The 22,861-nt window shown below is 38.9% G+C and overlaps 1 long non-coding RNA gene and 1 other non-coding gene across 2 annotated transcripts in view; one reads left to right on the top strand and one right to left on the bottom strand.

The window, feature by feature from the left end:
• Window positions 1–346: 346 nt before the first annotated feature.
• Window positions 347–22,861, bottom strand: part of LOC108349981 (uncharacterized) — a 91,847-nt gene continuing 69,332 nt past the window's right edge. Inside the window, exon 4 of the long non-coding RNA XR_015674349.1 lies at window positions 347–1,528. This is a non-coding gene — a long non-coding RNA (uncharacterized LOC108349981). The remainder of the gene's footprint in view (window positions 1,529–22,861) is intronic.
• LOC148006674 (U6 spliceosomal RNA) lies at window positions 8,414–8,520 on the top strand. The gene has a single exon (XR_015679563.1). It is a non-coding gene; the product is annotated as a U6 spliceosomal RNA (small nuclear RNA).

Here is a 22,861-nt window from a genome sequence, read left to right as displayed (position 1 = left end):
AAGAGTAAAGGTCCTGAAGGGGCTAGGAACTCCACGGGAAAACCAACAGAGTCAACTAATCTGGACTCTTGGCAGCTCTCAGAGACTGAGCCATCAACTACAGAACATACATGTGCGGACCAGGGCTGGCTTGTCCGGCCACAGTGAGAGAGGATGCACCTAACCCTGCAGACCCTTGATGTGCCAGGGTGGGGGAAAACAGAGAGAGTGGGCCAACACTCCAGAGAAGAGATGAGGAACTCTGAGCAGTGGATGGGGGACAGGGGCAGCATTTGGGATATTAATTAGTTAATTTTTAAAAATGAACAGGAAGTACCAAAGGTCATACAAAATGATCAGGCTGCACTTTGTTTTAGAGTTAAATCCAATTTTATAAAATAGTCTCACTTCATATTACTTTTCATATTTAATTTGAAAATCAATTAAATGTAAGTGACACATTTTTCATTGTATACTATTATCTTTCTGCCGTGTATTTCTTTATTTCAAAACTTTTTGAGCTGGGTAGAGTAGCACACATGTGGAATCCCAGAAAACAGTACACTGAAGCAAGAGATCACCAGCACTTCACAAACCACAAGATTCTGTCCCTGAAAACAAAAGAAGTTTTTGTTTTGTTTTACATTTCTATTCTATTTTAGTTTCGGCTATGCAAGTTAAATTTATTTTTCTATAAGTTCCATAGGAACTTAGGTGGCATATATTTAAATTTTTAACTTTATTTGTGATCCTAAACACTCAATTATCTGTTATTTAAAAATAATACAATAAGTAGCGTTTTTGGTTTTAGTTACTTAAAGAGAGTTACTGCTTCATTTTCATAACTACATGTTTACAATTTCTCATTTTCCCACAATATTACTAGCTTCTGTAGTATAATCTAACCAATAAAGGTTTGTACCTTTTAAAAACTTATTCCACCATACAGACTCTTTTCAATATAATTTTACATGTTTGTTTGTTTGTTTGTTTGTTTTACAGTTTCAGTAGCCTTTAACAATATGAAAAGGTTGTACAGGAAAATGATCAATTTTTAAAAAGCTGCAGTAACTTAGAGCCATCTGTCTATAATGCCATCCCTGAGCCTGGTGACAGTCCTCTACATTCTCTGTTTTCCTGTTAGTTCAAATCTTAGCCTCTCCCGTGGACATGAATGCTATCAGCCTCTCAAGCGGATCCGTTCTCTGCGCAGCCAGCAAATTAACCTTTCCTGTTTGAAAGGTCTTTGACCTTCTTTTATTTTTTTAACCCTTTAATTTCTTGAAGTACAAACAATGCACCAATACATCAGCCTTAAAATACATCCACAATGTCTTTGACAGTTCTGCTTTCTGAAAGTGCAGATTAATACCCCTCCTCTTGCATGTGGGTTGGGCTTTGTATTACCCTTCCGACACAGAATCCAGGGGAGCAGTGTGCTTGGCTTCTATCCCGTGGTTGTGAAAGTCTATCTTCTTCTGGTTGCCGCATCATCAAAACACTTGGGTAGATCTGTAGAAAGAGCCAGGTGTGAAGAAATTGAAGCCTCCTAACATAGCAAAGAACTGAAGACCGGTCTCATGGCCATTGGTGCGCCATCTTGGAAGTGGAACCTTAGCTCCCAGCAAGGCTTCAGACAGGGGTACTCTTAGTTTGACCTCTCAAGAGACTCTGAGACAGAATCACCTGCTCTGGAATTCCTACCCAACCAGGTGAAACAAGTATTTGTTTGTCATAAGCCGCTAAGGGCTGGGCTGACCTGATTAGTTTTAACACCAAATTTTTGTTACTATTTAAGTAATTCTAGTGGCTGGGGATATTAAATATGTATCAAAGCTGCCTTTATCTGTAATTCCTATAATATAAAGTTATTGGTTTTCTTTTTCACTTATATTTTTAGATTATAAACTTTCTATTGCACTGTGATTTTTAAAAGAACATCTAAGGCAGTTTTTGATATGTTATTATAATCATCATCTTCATTGTAAAACTCTAGGGTAGATTCTGTATTGAAGCATTGCTGAAGGAAATTTCAGTAAATGAAGCATCTTAAATGCAAATATTTTGGAGGATTTTATTTCCACACTCCTCTTAAAACTTCACAAAAATCACTTTGGCTATTTAAAGATAGCGGCAAATAGTAAATTTTATTCTATTGTTTTCTAGAAACTAGTCTTGTCTAGAGGTCTAACATAAATTGGACTTATTTTTAATTCACATTGATGCTTACACACTATATAATTGCCTGCTGAGTATAGCTATATAGGAAAACTTTTCACATATTTCTTTAGCTACAATATCTTTATCTCAGAAATATTGTGCTATTATCATTTATTATGGATTGTGCTCCTAATTTATATAGCCGTTATATTTGATTCATTTCCCCCAACAGTTATTCAGTTTTGTATACTTTGTGTGTGTGTGTTTGTGTGTGTGTGTGTCTACCTATGCCAGTAAATCTTCTGTGTCATAAATTTGAATACTTGAATCTAACACTTCTGATTTACCGCACCTGAAATACTATCTATTCATGAACTCTGCTTGAATTCCCCTGATCTTATGATCCACTACTATTTTGTGTCATTATTTATATTAATTTGTTCAAATAAAAATGCTGAAGGTTTTTCTTGTTGTAAATTCACTTGTGAGGAATAATACTTTTGGCATTAAACAATGGCTCTTTCTGCTTCTGTTATATTCCTACCATTTTCTGCCATCTCTACATTTTGTTGTTTTACTTAAAGAGATGCTTCTACTTCATCAAAGTTTTGTCATATGGGCAGCTGCAGATGGCAAGAGGCAAGTGCAGACACACAAGCAACAGAAACCAAGACTACATTGCATCATCAGAGACCAATTCTCTGACCAAATCAAACAATGAATATCCAAGCACACCAAAAAAGCAAGATATACATTTAAAAGCACATTTGATCATGATGATGGAGGACTTTAAGAGAGACATAAAGAACTCCTACAGGGAAATGCAGAAAAGCACAAGTACATAAGTAAAAGCCCTTCGAGAGAAAAGACAAAAATCCCTGAAAGAATTACAGGACAACATAAACAAACAAGTGAAGGAATTGAAAATGGAAATGGAAATAATAAAGAAAGCACAAAGGAAGACAACCCTGGATATAGAAAACCAAAGGAAGAGACAAGGAGCCATAGGTACAACAATCACCAACAGAATACAAGAGGTAGAAGAGAGATATCAGGAGCAGAAGATTCCATAGAAATCATTGACACAACTGTCAAAGATAATGTAAAACAGAAAAAGCTACTGGTCCAAAACATACAGGAAATCCAGGACACAATGAGAAGATCAAACCTAAAGAAAATAGGTATAGAAGAGAGTGAAGACTCCCAGCTCAAAGGACCAGTAAATATCTTCAACAAAATCATAGAAGAAAACTTCCTTAACCTAAAGAAAGAGATGCAAATAAACATACAAGAAGCCTCAGAACTCCAAATAGATTGGACCAAAAAAGAAACTCCCTGGTCACATAATACTCAAAACACCAAGGGCACAAAACAAAGAAAGAATATTAAAAGAAGTAAGGGAAAACAGTCAAGTAACATATTAAGACAGAAATACAGAAGTCTTCTCACCAGAGACTATGAAAGCCAGGAGATCCTGGACAGATGTCATACAGACCCTAAGAGAACACAAATGCCAGCCCAGGTTACTGTATCCAGCAAAACTCTCAATTAACATAGAGGGTGAAACCAAGATATTCCAGGACAAAATCAAATTTACCCAATATCTTTCTACAAATGCAGCCCAAAAAAGGCTAATAATTGGTAAAGCCCAACACAAGGAGGCAAGCTACACACTAGAAAAAGCAAGAAAATAATCATTTTGCAACAAAACAAAGAGAAGACAAACACACAAACATAAGTTCACCTCAAAGATAAAGATAACAGGAAGCAACAATCACTCTTCCTTAATATCTCTAAACATCAATGGATGCAATTCCCCAATAAAAAGACACAGATTAACAAACTGGATATGCAATGAGGACCCAGCATTTTGCTGCCTACAGGAAACACACCACAAAGGAAAAAACAGGCACTACCTCAGAGTAAAAGGCTAGAAAACAACTGTCCAAGCAAATGGTCCAAAGAAACAAGCTGGAGTTGCCATTCTAATATCAAATAAAATTGACTTTCAACCAAAAGTCATAAAAAAGATAAGGAAGGACATTTCATATTCATCAAAGGAAAAGTCCAGCAAGATGAATTCTCAATCATAAATATCTATGCTCCAAATACAATGGCACCTACATACATAAAAGAAACCTACTAAAGCTCAAAGCACACATTGCACCTCACACAATAATAGTAGCAGATTTGAACACCCCACTCTCATCAATGGACAGAACATGGAAACAGAAATTAAACTGAGACTTAGACAGACTAACAGAAGTCATGAACCAAATGGACTTAACAGACATTTATAGAACATTCTCTCCTAAAAGAAAAGATATACATACTTTCTTCTCACCACCTCATGGTACTTTCTCCAAAATTGACCATATAATCAGGCAAAAATCAGGCCTCAACAGATATAGAAATATAGGAATAATCCCATGCATCCTATCAAACCACTGCCTTTAAAGTTGGTCTTCAATAACAATGAGGAAAGAACATCCATATATTCATGGACGTTGAACAATGCTCTACTCAATGACAACTTCGTCAAGGAAGATATAAAGAAATAATTTAAAGACTTCTTAGAATTTAATGAAAATGAAGATACAACATTCCCAAACTTATGGGACACAATGAAAGCAGTACAGAGAGGAAAACTCATAGCTCTGAGTGCCTGCAAAAAGAAACAGGAGAGAGCATATATCAGGAGCTTGACAGCACACATAAAAGCTCTAGAACTTAAAGAGCAAACACACCCAGGAGGAGTAGAAGGCAGGAAATAATCAAACTCAGACCTGAAATCAGCCAAATAGAAACAAGAGGGACTATACTAAGATTGAACAGAACCAAAAGCTGGTTCTTTGAGAAAATCAGCAAGATAGATAAACCCTTAGCCAGACTAACGAGACGACACAGAGACTGTGTCCAAATGAACAAAATCAGAAATGAAAAGGGAGACATAACAACAGAATAAGAGGAAATTAAAAAAATTCATCAGATCCTACTACTAAAGCCTATATTCAACAAAACTTGAAAATCGGGTGGAAATGGACAATTTCCTAGATAGACACCAGGTATCAAAGTTAAATCAGGAACAGATATACCATTTAAACAGCCCCATAACTCCTAAGGAAATAGAAGCAGTCATTAAAGGTCTCCCAACCAAAAAGAGCCCAGGTCCAGACAGGTTTAGTGCAGAATTCTATCAGAACTTCATAGAAGACCTCATACCAATATTATCCAAACTATTCCACAAAATTGAAACGGAGCACTACCGAATTCCTTCTATGAAGCCACAATTACTCTTATACCTAAACCACACAAAGACACAACAAAGAAAGAGAACTTCAGACCAATTTCCCTTATGAATATCGATGCAAAAATACTCAATAAAATTCTGGCAAACCGAATCCAAGAGCACATCAAAACAATCATCCACCATGATCAAGTAGGCTTCATCCCAGGCATGCAGGGATGGTTTAATATACGGAAAACCATCAACGTGATCCATTATATAAACAAACTGAAAGAACAAAACCACATGATCATTTCATTAGATGCTGAGAAAGCATTTGACAAAATTCAACACCCCTTCATGATAAAAGTCCTGGAAAGAATAGGAATTCAAGGCCCATACCTAAACATAGTAAAAGCCATATACAGCAAACCAGTTGCTAACATTAAACTAAATGGAGAGAAACTTGAAGCAATCCCACTAAAATCAGGGACTAGACAAGGCTGCTCACTCTCTCCCTACTTATTCAATATAGTTCTTGAAGTTCTAGCCAGAGCAATCAGACAACAAAAGGAGGTCAAGGGGATACAGATCGGAAAAGAAGAAGTCAAAATATCACTATTTGCAGATGATATGATAGTATATTTAAGTGATCCCAAAAGTTCCACCAGAGAACTACTAAAGCTGATAAACAACTTCAGCAAAGTGGCTGGGTATAAAATTAACTCAAATAAATCAGTAGCCTTCCTCTACACAAAAGAGAAACAAGCTGAGAAAGAAATTAGGGAAACGACACCCTTCATAATAGACCCAAATGATATAAATAAAATACCTTGGTGTGACTTTACCCAAGCAAGTAAAAGATCTGTACAATAAGAACTTCAAGCCTCTGAAGAACGAAATTGAAGAAGACCTCAGAAGAAGGAAATATCTCCCATGCTCATGGATTGGCAGGATTAATATAGTAAAAATGGCCATTTTAGCAAAAGCGATCTACAGATTCAATGCAATCCCCATCAAAATTCCAATCCAACTCTTCAACGAGTTAGACAGAACAATTTGCAAATTCATCTGGAATAACAAAAAACCCAGGATAGCTAAAACTACCCTCAACAATAAAAAGGACTTGTGAGGGAATGACTATCTCTGAACTCAAGCAGTATTACAGAGCAATAGTGCTAAAAACTGTATGGTATTGGTACAGAGACACACAGATAGACCAGTGGAATAAAATTGAAGACCCAGAATTGAACCCACACACCTATGGTCACTTGATTTTTGACAAAGGAGCCAAAACCATCCAATGGAAAAAAGATAGCATTTTCAGCAAATGGTGCTGGTTCAACTGGAGGTCAGCATGTAGAAGATTGTAGATCATTCCATTCTTATCACCCTGTAAAAAGCTTAAGTCAAGTCAATCAAGGACCTCTATATTAAACCAGATACACTCCAACTAATAGAAGTAAAATTGGGAAGAATCTTGAACCCATTGGCACTGGAAAAATTTCCTGATCAAAGCACTTATGCTCTGAGATCAAGAATCAACAAATGGGAGCTCATAAAACTACAAAGCTTCTGTACGGCAAAGGACACTGTTGTTAGAACAAAATGGCAACCAACAGATTGGGAAAAGTTCTTTACCAATCCTGCAACTGATAGAGGGCTTATATCCAAAATATACAAAGAACTCAAGAAGTTAGACTACAGGGAGACAAATAACCCTATTAGAAAATGGGGTTCAGAGCTAAACAAAGAATTCACAGCTGAGGAATGTGTATTGGCTGAGAAGCACCTAAAGAAATGTTCAACATCTTTAGTCATAAGGGAAATGCAAATTAAAACAACACTGAAATTCCACCTCACCCCAGTCAGAATGACTAAGATCAAAAACTCTGGCGACTGCAGATGCTGGTGAGGATGTAGAGAAAGAGGAATACTCCTCCACTGTTGGTGGGATTGCAGACTGGTACAACCATTCTGGAAATCAGTCTGATTCCAGAATTTCTGAGATTCCTCAGAAAATTTGGCATTGCATTACCTGAGGACCCAGCTATACCTCTCTTGGGCATATACCCAAAAGATGCCCCAACATATAACAAAGACACATGCTCCACTATGTTCATAGCAGTCTTATTTATAATAGCCAGAAGCTGGAAAGAGCCCAGATGCTCTTCAACAGAGGAATAGATACAGAAAATGTGGTACATCTACACAACGGAATACTACTCAGCTATCAAAAGCAATGACTTTATGAAATTCATAGGCAAATGGATGGAACTGGAAAATATCACCCTGAGGGAGGTAACCCAATCACAGAAAAACACACATGGCATGCACTCATTGATAAGTGGATATTAGCCCAAATGTTCAAATTACCCTCGATGCACAGAACACATGAAACTCAAGAAGTATGACCAAAATGTGGATGCTTCACTCCTTCTTTAAAAGGGGAAAAATAATATCTTTGGTAGGGCATAGGGAGGCAAAGTTTAGAACAGTGGCTGAAGGAACACGCACTCAGAGCCTGCCCTACATGTGGTCCATCCATATACAGCCACCAAACTAGATAAGATGGATGAAGCAAAGAAGTGCAGGCTGACACCAACCAGATGTAGATCTCTCCTGAGAGACACAGCCAGAATACAGCAAATACAGAGGTGAATGCCAGCAGCAAACCACTAAACTGAGAACGATACCCCCATTGAAGGGATCAGAGAAAGGACTGAAAGAGCTTGAAGGGGCTTGAGACCCCATATGAACAACCAACCAGAGCTTCCAGTGACTAAGCCACTACTCAAAGACTATACATGGACTGACTCTGGGCTCCAACTGCATAGGTAGCAATGAATAGCCTAGTAAGGGCACCAGTGGAAGGGGAAGCCCTTGGTCCTGCCAAGGCTGGACCCCCAGTGAACAGCATTCTTGGGGGGAGAGCAGTCATGGGGGGAGGATTAGGAAGGGAACACCCATATAGAATGGGAGGGGGAGGGGTTAGGAGATGTTGTCATGGACATCATGAAAGGGAATAACATTTGAAATGTAAATAAGGTGCTCGCTTCGGCAGCACATATACTAAAATTGGAACGATACAGAGAAGATTAGCATGGCCCCTGCGCAAGGATGACACGCAAATTCGTGAAGCGTTCCATATTTTTTGAGGAAAAAGAATACCCTTGGCAGGGAAGGGAGGGGCAAAGATTAAAACAGAGACTGAAGGAACACCCATTCAGAGCCTGCCCCACATGTGGCCCATACATATACAGCCACCCAATTAGACAAGATGGATGAAGCAAAGAAGTGCAGACCGACAGGAGCCGGATGTAGATCGCTCCTGAGAGACACAGCCAGAATAGAGCAAATACAGAGGCGAATGCCAGCAGCAAACCACTGAACTGAGAATAGGTCCCCCGTTGAAGGAATCAGAGAAAGAACTGGAAGAGCTTGAAGGGGCTCGAGACCCCAAAAGTACAACAATGTCAAGCAACCAGAGCTTCCAGGGACTAAGCCACTACCTAAAGACTATATATGGACTGACCCTGGACTCTGACCCCATAGGTAGCAATGAATATCCTAGTAAGAGCACCAGTGGAAGGGGAAGCCCTGGGTCCTGCTAAGACTGAACCCCCAGTGAACTAGACTATGGGGGGAGGGCGGCAATGGGGGGAGGATGGGAAGGGGAACACCCATAAAGAAGGGGAGGGGGGAGGGGGATTTTGCCCGGAAACCGGGAAAGGGAATAACACTTGAAATGTATATAAGAAATACTCAAGTTAATAAAAAAAAAATTAAAAAAAAAAAAAGAAATGTAAATAAGAAATACCCAATTTAATAAAGATGGGGAAAAAAAGCAAACCATATGCCTCCCCCTGACATAAGTATATTTCTTAATGCTCCCTTCTTACTGCATTGTTCTGACCTGCACAAAATGAAATAAAATAAAATAAAAAATAAAAACCTGCTTTCTTTTCTGAATATCAGGCTCGACATGAGTGGTATATAGGCAGGCCATGTAGATAAATAATTTAGCTGATTACTTTAGGTTACTTAAGTTTTTACCACTATATTTTCAGAGGAATGCAATGTTCTCTTAACAATCTATCAGGCTTAGAGTACTTGTCTTCTAATACACAATTAAGGTTTTGATTATTTGAGTTCTTTAAATATAAAAGTATACATTCCTAGTGATAAATTTCTGATTTTCCCCTCCCTGTTGGTCACAAATTGGTCATTTCTACCTTGAAAACAATTACCTTCATGGGAGGCATCATAAATAATCTGATCTTTTCTCCAGAACTGGCTGGTTCCCAGACAGAATGACTAAGGCCCTTGAATGAATCCCAATGTTGTGACCTGAGAATTTTCTGCTTGACCCTATTTGAATCAGCTTGAGTTACATAGAGAATTTGACTTTTATAATTGTCAGTGAATTTGATTAGAATTCAAAGACAAAAAATAATTTTGTTTAAAGTAGCGATGTTTCATTTTTGTATAAACAGTTTATACCAGCAATAACTTTTTAAAGATTTGTTATTATTTATTCATGTATATGTTTGTATCTATCTGTATTTACCCATGGAGATCAGAAGGGTGTGTCAGACTTCTTAGAACCAGAGCTGCAAGATGCAAGTTGCCATGTAAGTTTTGGGAACTGAATCTGGGTCTTCTAAGGTGGCAGTGACCACTGCTGACTGCTGAGCAGTCGTCTCTCCAGTCCAGTTACAACTTTTCAAATTTTCCCCTCAACCTCTTTTCATCTAAGAAATGATAATAAGCATCTAAAATAAAGTTACAAGTCCAACATTTTAGAATAATAAATCATGAAGATGTTCATTGTAAGATGATATTGTTATACATCTTACACATTTTGAACATTTATATAGTTACAAGATGGGTGCACTTGTTTATTTTTACATAAAAAACTGAATCTTGTCTATTATTTGATACTTCAGATACAGAATATCTTCTTTGTTTTCAGAATTGATTGATATTTACATTTTATAATCATCAATATGGAGAACATTGCTTGGAATAACTACATCATACAAAACAGCAGAAATATGTTTAGTTTTTTTTTTCAAAAATCCTTGGAAAAGCTCTATCCTAATTGCAAGTCAAAATCATTTTAAACTTTTAAATTAAACTCAAGCCAACATCTCAAAGAACATTTTTTAAATATAATCTTATAACACAATCCAAAGATATATAAATTTGATAGTTACAGGCTAAGTTATAGTAAGAAAATATTGAGTATTTTCTGTAATTAAAACATTGTGTTCCTGTAAGAGCAGAACCTTTCTTAAGTACAGTGAAAAATGGAAACATAATATCAGGAACATCAAATCTGAGTTGAGGTCTTTCCAGGTCTTTGTTAGCACCTCATGCCATGGTGACATGTATGGTGCAGTATACATATTTTGTAAAGGTGTTAGATACAGTATGGGCAAACACTATCAGAAACTCCTCAGATTCATTGTGTTTCTGATTTTGAATTATTGTTTTGTCATTGGGCATTCAGAAACTTCTATGCCATTTGTCCTGTGAACCCACATTTAATTACATGGTCCCATGTGCAGTAATAACTCATAGTGTCATAAACCACCATCAGCTAAATCTTACCACTTTTCACTTACGAACTTAGCAAGAATACCAGGAAGAATCAACTCATCCTAACATTTCAGAATTGCTCTGTGATTGAATCATAGTAGCAGCTGAATAGGAATTGGTATAATTGCCAATAGAAAACAAATAAAAGTTTGAATGAATGTTTGCAGCAACTCACTGTAGTCACTCACTTCTTGGACCAGCAGTAGCAGAGTCATAGGAGGCAGAGGAAGGAAGAGAATTGGGTTTCTAGAGAGGATGGGGAGGGGAATTAAAGGTTCAGGATCTGGTGTGAGGATAAATGGCCAGAGAGCCATGAGAATGAGTGGAAATCTGCAGCATGAGGTGGGGTGAATCTCCAGGATGAGACAGTCCTGGGATAAGGGAGATGCCCAAGAATCAGTGGGAGTGTCCTTAGCTATGTGACTCACAGCACTGGGGATATGGAACCTGAAGAGGTCACATTCTGTAGCTAGGCAGGAACCCCGTTGGAGAAATAGGGACACCAACCCACCCACAAAACTTTCAATGTCCAAATTTTCCTGTCTACAAGAAATACAGGGACTGGGGATGGAGCAGAAATTGGGAAAATGTACAACCAATCAGCCCAATTTGAGACCCATCCATGGGCAAGCACCAATTCCTATTTATGATACTCTGTTATGCTTGCAGGAAGGAGCCTAGCATAACTGTCTCCCGAGAGGCTCCACCCAGCAGCTGACTGAAACAGATGCCGAGACCCACAGCCAAACATTGGATGGAACTCAGGAAGTCTTATGGAAGAGCTGGCAGAAGAATTGAGGGCCCTGAAGGGAGTAGGGGCTCCGCAGGAAGTCCAAAAGAGTCAACTATCCGGGACATTTGCCAGCTCTCAAAGACAGGGCCACCAACCAAATAGCATGCATGGGCTGGACCTGCCTCCTGCCCCCACACATATGTAGCAGATGTCCAGCTCGGTCTTCATGTGGGTCCTGAGCAACTGGAGCACGAGCTATCCCAAAAGCTGTTGCTGATGTGTGGAATACTGGTCCCCTAACTGAGCTGCCTCATCTGGCCTCAGTGAGGGAAGATGTACCTATCCCTGCAGAGACTTGATGTGCCCCACCATCCTCCGTATCCCTTACTGCAACAGACTGCATTTTGTGCCCCATTTAAATCAGTTCATATTACTAAATTTCTAATTCCTAATTTCATGACACTAAAAAGAGGCTATTAGACAGCTAACTAGGTCATGATGCAGATAGAGCCTTCAAGAATAAGAGTGGGCTCTTACAAAGGGACACAGAGTGGGCTCTTACTTTTCTGCATTGTGGGGGACACAGTGAAAAACTGTCTCTCTGCAACCTAGAAAAGAGCCTGCTCCAAAATCAATTATGGCATTAGGACCTTGGCTCTCAAGACTCCAGTGCTGTAAAAAAATAATATTTCTATACAAATTACACAATGTATTATATACATGCTAGCAACTTATACTGCATAAGACTTTAAGAAAGCTTTAATATCAAGTAACAGAAATGCTAACATAATGAGTTAACAAAGGAAGCCTATCACACTAGCCCTAAGTGTACACAGGGCAGCATGGAGTTTGGATGCCTGTAGCAGCTACTCTTCCAAGTCATGCTCTTCACTACACGGTCTGTTGGCAATGGAAGCTCTGCACACGGGTTTCTTTTAATAGCTTTAAGCATTTCTTCCAGAAACCACAATGTTCTCCTAACGAAGAAAGCAGTTTGTTTTCTGTTTCTTCTATAAGGATAAGTGGGATACCCAGGAAAAGTAACAGCCTTTTCTTTTCTCACGGGTTAGGATTTGACACACATCTTTATCAAAATCCATTAAGCAATCTGAAGGAGAACAGGAGAAGCAAGTTTCCTTGAGAAGTCTCTTGATGATATTCATATAGGGCATCAACGTGCTGGACTGTGATCCCACAACAAACTGCTCTCTGTAGAGAGATGGGACAAGCTGAGTGCCTCTGTACCCAATAGCAGTATCAAAATTATTAGCCTCTTAAAGGATTTTGGAATATGTTATTCATCCCATAACTTCAATCCCAGGAAACATGACATCTTCTTCTGACTTCTTCAGACATACATGCAAGCAAAACTTTCATTTTTTTTTTGAGCTGGGGACCGAACCCAGGGCCTTGTGCTTGCTAGGCAAGCCCTCTACCACTGAGCTAAATCCCCAACCCAAAACATTCATATATATTAAAAATAAAATTAAAATTAAATGTATACCTAAAGGCGTTTCCAACAGCTTTTTCACTTTAAAAGAATCACATTTTCACTCCTATAACTTTCTATCCTGATCTGTTCAGTAGAATTTGGGGACGGGATCAGGTGTTCACACTGCTTTCTAACTAGTCTTTTCAATTTAAAAAGAAAAATCTTATTCAGAAGCATGTTTTTGGTGGCAAGATAATGCATTGAACTACTTAAGTAGTATTCAAAAAAATCTGTCTTTGTGGATTTAGAAAAAGATAAATAAATGTTAACCTTCAGAAGTTAATATTTCCAGTGGTAAAGAAAGAGCAGAGGGAGCTTTAGAAGATGTTCTAACTGTGAGACTAATTATGTTCCCTAGTAAACAAAAGCTTTGGTGAGGTATGTGAGACGCTTCCCTTAAATTTTGTTCCAGAATTTTCTGGTTGGCAGTTGGCTTCACAAGCCCTCTCATATTGCATATGGCTTAGGACCATCCAGGACTTGTGGCCTTAATATGGCATGGCCAAGGGCCTCAACCTGTGAAGCAAAAGATCAAAGGTGGCATATGCTTGCAGAGAGACAGGTTTCCACAGGTTATGAACATTTTTGATGAAGACTAGGAACTTCACATCCCGTGCATCTATATTCCCTTTTAACAAAGCAGCATAAAATGAATGGGCATACCATACAATGCATGGAGTAGGGTGATTGCTGTGTTTTGTGAACACAGTATTATTAATGACATAGCCAAAGGGCTGTAGAGATGGTTCAGTGGCTAAGAACATACAGAGGAATCATGGTCAACTTCCAGCACCCACATGGTGGCTTAGAACATGAGTAACTTTAGTCCTGGGGGACATGCCATCCTCTTCTGGCTTCCACAGACATACATGCAAGCAAAACATTCATATATATTAAAAATAAAATAATATTGAATATATACCTAAAGGTCCTCATCCCTGCTTTGTAAACAGAAATCTTTCCATGTAACTCCTGCCTTACGTAAGTTAATTTCTGTAACTAAACACATTCTGTGAATATTTCACAAGTGAATATTTCACAAAGCATATTTCACAATATGGCAAAAGTACATGATGAAGTTCCAGGAATGGAAGCATGGAAGAGAAGTGCAGTCTGGTTCTCAAAGATTTCACTCACCGTGTGATAGAGAAAAGCACAAAAGACAAAAGGCCAAAAAGCCTCTGGGAGACAGCAGTTGGAACTGTTCTGTTCCAGTTATTCCTGAGCTGAGTATTGAAGGATGATACAAGAGTTTCCCTCACCTCTTTAATCCCCTAGAAAGCTAAGCCCCGCCCAACACATATGCTGCATGAGCATGTCTGTGCTCAAGTCTTCATGGGCAACATATCAAAGGCTGAGAACACAGCTTACCCGACTTATGCACAGAGGTTGTTCTGATGCTAGATCCCTGAACAATGTCTGCTCAATCTATTGACTTGGCTCTTGGATCCCAGCTGTATTTTTAGCCGTCCTAAAATGAGAGTGAGAGCAGTCTCCTGTCTATCCAATTGGCCAGTGCCTATCAATAATTTACTATCTCCTTGCTCACTTTCACAAGTGCCTGTGCTGTCACTGAATCCTTCTTCATCTGGTCTTTCTTGTTGATACCCAGTTGCTGAAGACAGTCTATTGATGTCTGTCCAGGGCATCTGTCATCATGGAGGCAGAACCCAACTCGAGCTCACTCCTGATGCAGTGCTTGCTTGGGTGAATTAGATTCCTAAAGCAATGATAAAGATATTCAGAAGTGATAAAATTGAATATAATATGTAGTATATAGTAAACAAGACAATATATGAGTATGGTACATTATAAAAAAATACGGTGACTATTACCTACACAGAGATCTTGTTATAGGTTGCAGTTCTTTTTTTCCCTCATAATTATGATGTTTATGATATGCTTGGATAGTAAAGGATGCAGGAATTACTTGAGTTTTATTATATTTTATATATTATCTTTAATAGTAATTTCATGTTCTAATCTGAATATTAGGTTCATATTTGTGCTAATAATATGCTGAATATGTTACGAGTTTAGCAACTTCACTCTGGCAAAGATTCTCTCCCAAGACAGTAGTAACATTTGCCTAATTTATGAATAAACCTCCAAAATTTAGTTAGGACTTGGGCCTCATGCTATACTTTTTTCTTTATATCTACTAGACATAACAAGTATTATGGTCAAGGAACAGCCTCAGCTTGGCCAGGAGATCTGAGAAAAGGGGTATCTAGGAGTGGCAAAAACAAGTGGCTAGAAGTCAAATTGTGGGTCCAAGATGGCAGCCTATGCTCTGCTGGAGACAGTTTTCCACTCTGATTCTCTCTACTCTGCTTTCTTTCTCTTTGCTCTCTCTCTCTCTCTCTCTCTCTCTCTCTCTCTCTCTCTCTCTCTCTCTCTCTCTCTCTCTCTGTGTGTGTGTGTGTGTGTGTGTGTGTGTGTGTGTGTGTGTGTATGCATTCTGTTGAGACACTTCTCCAAGTTGTTTTTCCTTGCTATTCTAAAAATTTCTTTGGATAGCTCATGTCTTGTGATTCATTAGCCCAGTCCTTTTTTTTTTCATCTTTATTAAGTTGGGTATTTCTTTTTTACATTTCAAATGTCATTCCCTTTCTCGGTTTCCAGGCCAACATCCCCCTAACCTTTCCCCCTCCCCTTTAATATGGGTGTTCCCCTCCCCACCCTCCCCCCATTACTGCCCTCCCCCCAACAATCCCATTCACTGGGAGTCCAGCCTTGTATAAGCCCAGTTTTAATCCAGTCATTTACTACACATTCCCTTTTGATTATCCTATGAGTCAGCATCCCATGCCCCTTAATTCATAAGAGACAGCAAGCACACGTTTTCTTTTAACATTGCAAAAACATTCAGTGATCTGCCAGCCTCAGATAAGCATAGACTATAAACTAGTTGTGTGGGACCCTGTCCTGAAGTTACCATTTCTACCACATCTGTGTGTACATATCTGGACTCACTATGTCCCAGGATGACCTTGAACTCAGGAATCTGCCTGCCTTTGTGTCTTTTTGATACCAAGTGTAGCTGGCTTATAGCATAGCTACCTCTGTTCCTTTAGATTGGTGACACCTCTCATAATTCATATTGCATTCTTATATTTTGAATAGATGATAAATTATATATTTTGAACTCATACTTTTATAGTTCTTTTCCACAGCTGTAAGGACTATTCTAAAGGTTCTAGTATTTACAACTTTACTAAGACATTAGTGACAGCTTCACCTCCTGGACATTTGCTGTCTCATTACCACGGAGTTATTAATGAAAACAGGGAGGACATTCCTTAAAGTAGGAATGTAAAATATGTACATAATTATGCAAACAATCCTTAAACCCAGGGCAATCATCAACATTCTTGGAGGGGTATGTCCACTGGTCCTGTCTCAGGGGCAGGAACCATGTCATTCTGTTCCCACCAAGGCAAAATATATGATGTAATTCAATAACTTAATATATTTTTGGTTCTTCAATACAATGAACAAAGTAATTAATTTTGAAATTTTCTTATATTGTAAGATTACATTCTATAATGATTGAAATTCCTTGCCCCCAAAGCTATAAATAAAGCCCCTGCAGAGCAACATAGAAACTGCCAATTTTAGAACACTCCAACTGAAATGTTTGATAAATCAAAAATATATGTACATAGTTTATGAAAGAAAACAGGTTTCACATATTTGTTTATGTGTTTAGAAAGAGAGAATTGTATTTTAGGGGACAAAAGACTGATACCAGTTCTGTCTTTTGTGTTTGGATAACCCCAAGTAAATACAGTCAAACTGTTTGGGATCCATTCTATTATTTTACTAAGCACACTGGTCTAAGACATATTAAATTTCCAATGTTTGCTTGTTTGTTTTAATTTTGAAAAAGAACAATAATTTCAAGCATTTCAGTAATGTCAACTTCACAATGCTTTACCTGTCAACATGCATTAATTTGGAAATGAGTACCATATACAAAATGGTATCATTACAATCATAAAATATAGAAATCTATGGAAAAATACACAGAATATTCTAAACCAAAACAAGATTGTGCTTCAGAAAATATCCGCTCATTTTTAATAGCTTTGATGGAATTCTAAATTATAAAAAATAAAACCAGGGAAAGGAGAGTGCTGCTAGGACAGCTGGAGGCAGTGGAGAGTGGGAAGAAGAAAGGGAAAAAAAATATTTCTTAAAGAATGAAGGGCTTCCGGATGTAGATCTCTCCTGAGAGACACAGCCAGAATACAGCAAATACAGAGGCGAATGCCAGCAGCAAACCACTGAACTGAGAACAGGACTCCCATTGAAGGAATCAGAGAAAGAACTGGAAGAGCTTGAAGGGGCTTGAGACCCCATATGAACAACAATGCCAAGCAACCAGAGCTTCCAGGGACTAAGCCACTACCCAAAGACTATACATGGACTGACCCTGGACTCTGACCTCATAGGTAGCAGTGAATATCCTAGTAAGATCATCAGAGGGAGGGGCAGCCCTTGATCCTGCTAAGACTGAACCCCCAGTGAGCGTGATTGTTGGGGGGAGGGTGGAAATGGGGGAAGGATGGGGAGGGGAACACACATAAAGAAGGGGAGGGGGAGGGGCTAAGGGGATGTTGGCCCGGGAAACCGGGAAAGGGAATAACACTCGAAATGTAAATAAGAAATACTCAAATTAATAAAGAAAAAAAAAGAGAGAGAAAAAAAAATGAAGGGCTCCATCTGTGCCCAGAGGTGGGGCTGTTCCACAACCCTTAGACACAAGACCTGCCTGAAGAGAGCTGGTATACCAGGAGTACTTTCCCTCCTAAGCCCATAGCCCAAAGGTAGGTTCCCACTTTCTCTCAACTGACTGTCCAAAGAGAGACCTGCCAAGAGGTCTCCGGAGCAGACAGGTAGCCTTCCTGTCTCCATCTGCATCCACAGTTGGGGTTGTCCACAGCTCTCAGACCCAAAAACCTGCTGGCAGAGAGCTGGTCTGCCAGAAGTGTCCTCATTCTAAAGATCACAGGCTCACAGGTTGACAGGCCCACAGGAAGAACAAGCTTCAGTCAGAGACAAGACCAACTAACATCAGAGATAACCAGATGGCAAGAGACAAGTGTAAGAAGCTGAGCAACAGAAACCAAGACTACTTGGCATCATCAGAGCCCAGTTCTCCCACCAACGCAAATACTGGATATCCAAACACACTGGAAAAGCAAGATTTGGATTTAAAATCATATCTCATGATGATGATAGAGGATTTTAGGTAGGACATAAATAACTCCCTTAAAGAAAGACAGGATAGCAAAGGTAACCAAGTAGAAGCCCTTAAAGAGGAAACATAAAAATCTCTTAAAGAATTACAGGAAAACACAACCAAAGAGGAAAAGGAATTGAACAAAATCATCCAGGACATAAAAATGGAAATAGAAACAATAAAGAAATCACAAAGGGAGACCACCCTGCAGATAGAAAAGCTAGGAAAGAGATCAGGAGACATAGACCAAAGAATCACCAACAGAATACAAGAGATCGAAGAGAGAATCTGAAAGGGCAGAAGATACCATAGAAAACATTGACATGATCATCAAAGATAAACTAAAATGCAAAAAGCTCCTAGCACAAAACCTTCAGGAAATGCAGAACACAATGAGAAGATCAAACCTAAGGATAATAAAGAAAAGAACCAAGATTCCCAACTTAAATGACCAGTAAATATCATCAACAAAATTATAGAAAAAAAAACTTTCTTAACCTAAAGAAAGAGATGCCCATAAATATACAAAAAGTCTCCAGAACTTGAAACAGATTGGACCAGAAAAGAAATTCCTACTGTCACATAATAGTCAAAACACAAAATACACAAAACAAAGAATATTAAAAGCAGTAAGGGAAAAATGTCAAGTGGCATATAAAGGAAGACCTATCAGAATTACACCATATTTCTCACCAGAGACTATGAAAGATAGAAAATCCTAGACAGATGTCATACAGTTCCTAAGAGAACAAAAATGCCAGCACAGGCTACTATGTCCAGCAAAACTCTCAATTAAAATAGATGGAGTAAACAAGGTATTCCACTACAAAACCTACCTCACACCAGTCAGAATGGCTAAGATCAAAACTAATACAATGACAGTCGATGTTGATGAGGATATGGAGAAAGTAGAACAGTCTTGCATTGTTGGTGGAATTGCTAGCTGGTACAAGCACTGTTGAAATCAGTCTGGTGGTTCCTTAGAGCATTGGACATAGTACTACCTGAGGACCCAGCTACACCACTCCTGGGCATACACCCAAGAGATGCTCCAACATACAGCAAGGACACATGCTCCACTATATTCATAGAAGCCTTATTTATAATAGCCAGAAGCTGGAAAGAACCCAGATGTCCTTCCACAGGGGAATGGATTCAGAAAATATGGTCCATTTATACCATGGAGTATACTCAGCTATTAAAAGCAATGAATACAAGAAATTCTTAGGCAAATGATGAAACTAGAAAATATCATCCTGAGTGAGGTAACCTAGTCACAAAAGTACACACTCACTGATAAGTGGGCATTACCCCAATATTTTGGAATACATAAGAAAAATTTACAGATCATATGAAGCCCAAGAGGAAGGAAGACCAAAATGTGGATGATTCATTCCTTCTTAGAAGGGATAACAAAATACTCTCAGGAGGAAATACAGGAACAAAGAGTAGGACAGGGACTAAAGAGAAAGCCATCCAGACTGTACCCCCTGGGGATCCATGCTATATGCAGCCTTCAAAGGCAGTCACTATTAATGATGCCAAGAAGAGCCAGATATGGGTGTCTCCTGAGAGGCTCTGCCAGAAACCTACTAACACAGATGAGGATACTTGCAGCTACCCATTGGAATGAACAAGAGGACCCCAATGGAGGAGTTAGAGAAAAGACTGAAAGAGCTGAAGGGGTTTGCCACACCATAGGAAGAACAATAGCAACCAACTAGACCTCACCAGAGCTCCCAGTGACTAAACCACCAACCAATGAGTACAGATGGAGGATCCATGACTCCAGCCACATATGAAGCAGAGGACGGCATTGTCTACGATCAAAGGGGGAAAAGCCCTTGGTCCTGAGAATGCTCATTTCCCCGATGTACGGTAATGCCAGGGAGTTGAGGTTGTAGTGGAAGGGGGAGCGTCCTCATAGAATATGAATACATACAATCTCCAAGAAAAATAAAATTTAAAAATAAATAAAATTTAAAAGATTTAAAAAAAGAAGCAAAGGAGGGAGGGAGGAAGGAAAGAACAACACAGAGCAAACAATTAAAATTGGAATCTATTACACAGAAGTATTCCTGTGGGTGGAGACGTATATGTTATTATTTTCTAACTAAAGCAATCAAATCCTTCTTAGGAGACAACAAAAGATTAACATATTTTCTTGAAAGATGAGCAATAAATGAGTCATACTGTGGCGTGGCGTGACTTTCCTAAAAAGAGGTTTAAAACAGAATGAGGGATTAGCAAGAGACTATGAGCACTGGCTTTTTTTTTCTTCTTTTGAATTCCTCTTTAATTATATGAGAAGATGGCTCAGCTCTGAGTCAGTTGGCTAGTGTGTGCTATTTTATGATGGTTTTAAAGAGACTAAAATAAACAATATATTTATTTAAACAAAGGAAAGACTAAACACTCCTACGCTTAGGTTTGAAACTACAATTATTAGTCAATTACTAGACTTATTTCTCAAAAATAAAGCCAAGCCAAACCCCACCCTATTTGATAAAGTTATAATCTGGCCTTAAGGTTGAAGAATATAGGGTTCTCTGGAAGCTTTATAAGTTATTCCTGTCATTTAAGTCTGAAAAACTGGTCATACTCTTACCTTATTGTTCTTTTTCTCATACACAGAAAAATATACATCTTTTAATATTTTTTTACACAGCAGAACTAGGGTCTTTATAAAATTCTTTTTCCATGTTGACAATTTTCTCATACAATATACTGTGATCACATTCTTTCCCCTTTCCATCTCTACACAGCTCCACCCAACTTTGTGTTCTTCCACTCTTTTAAACAAAACAAAACCAAAAGAGCATATGTATATACATACACACCATAAAATCTGTTTGGCCAACCCAGGAGTGCAGACATCCTGAGACCGCAGGACAGACTGCCACCTCTGCACACCTCTGCCCACATCCCTGCTCCAAGGGGAAACTGCACAGTGAGTGCCTCTGGACATAGGGATATAAGAAGAGACAGCCGCTGGTACCCATGGTTCTGGTCTGTGCCTAGGCCTGAACTGAACTGGCCAAAGAGGTTACGGCACCCAAATCCCGTGGGGAAGAGAGCTGGACCCTCAGAAGTGTGGACACTCCTGAGAAGTCAGAGGGGATTACCCTCTGCCCACAGTCTAGACCCAAGAGGGAATCACCTAGTGCCTATTGTGCCTGCTGGGTGCAAGGACCTACAAGATATCAGGGGCAGGACCCTTTGATTCCTGCCCACACCTAGAGCAGGAAGACAGTCTCTAGTGGTGCCCACACACCTGAAATCAGAGCACCTGTTCTCAGAAAAAGCTGACAGAAAACAGGAAAACAGTTCTACAGGAGTGCTGACACAGAGGCCTACAGCAGGGTCAAGAAATTCTCAGATACAGCAAGACAAGCAAATACCAGAGACAACCCAATGGCTAAAAGCAAGCACAGAAAACCAAGACTACTACGCAACATCAGAGCCCAGTTCTCCCACCAAAGAAAATACTGGATATCAAAACACGGCAGTAAAGCAAGATTAAATTTAAAATCACATTTTTTTACAATAATGGAGGACTTTAAGAAAGACATAAAGAACTCCCTTAAAGAAATGCTGGGAAACACAAGTAAACAAGTAGAAGTCATTAGAGAGGAAACACAAAAATCCCTGAAAGAATTATAGGAAAACAGAACCAAACAGGTAAATGAATTGAAAATGGAAATAGAAACAATAAAGAAAGCACAAAAGGAGACAACCCTAGATATAGAAAACCAAAGTAAGAGACAAGGAGCCATAGACACAAGCATCACTAACAGAATATAAGTGGTAGCAGAGAGAATCTCAGGGGCAGAAGATACCACAGAAAACATCCACACAACTGTCAAAGATAATGTAAAGCATGAAAAGCTCTTAGCCCAAAACATACTGGAAATTCAGGACACAATGAGAAGATCAAACATAAGGATAATAGATAAAGAAGAAAGTGAAGACTCTCAACTTAAATGGACAGTAAATATATTCAACAAAATTATAGAAGAAAACTTCCCTAACCTAAGGAAAGAGATGCCCATAAACATACAAGAAGCCTACAGAATTCCAAATAGATTGGACCAGAAGAGAAATTCCTCCTGTCACATAATAGTTAAAACACCAAATGCACAAAACAAGGAAATAATATTAGAAGCAGTAAGAGGAAAATGTCAAGTGGCATATAAAGGCAGACCTATAAGAATTACACCAGACTTCTCACCAGAGACTATGAAAGCCAGAAAATCCTGGATAGATGTCATACAGATCCTAAGAGAACACAAATGCCAACCCAGGCTACTGTATTCAGCAAAGCTCTCAATTAACATAGATGGAGAAACCAAGATATTCCATGACAAAACCAAATTTACATGATATCTTTCTACAAATCCAGCCCTACAAAGGTAATAG

Source organism: Rattus norvegicus, chromosome 2 (genome assembly GCF_021556685.1).
Source record: "Rattus norvegicus strain SHRSP/BbbUtx chromosome 2, alternate assembly SHRSP_T2T, whole genome shotgun sequence".
Lineage (NCBI taxonomy): Eukaryota > Metazoa > Chordata > Mammalia > Rodentia > Muridae > Rattus > Rattus norvegicus.
This window is presented reverse-complemented; position numbering and strand designations above follow the sequence as displayed.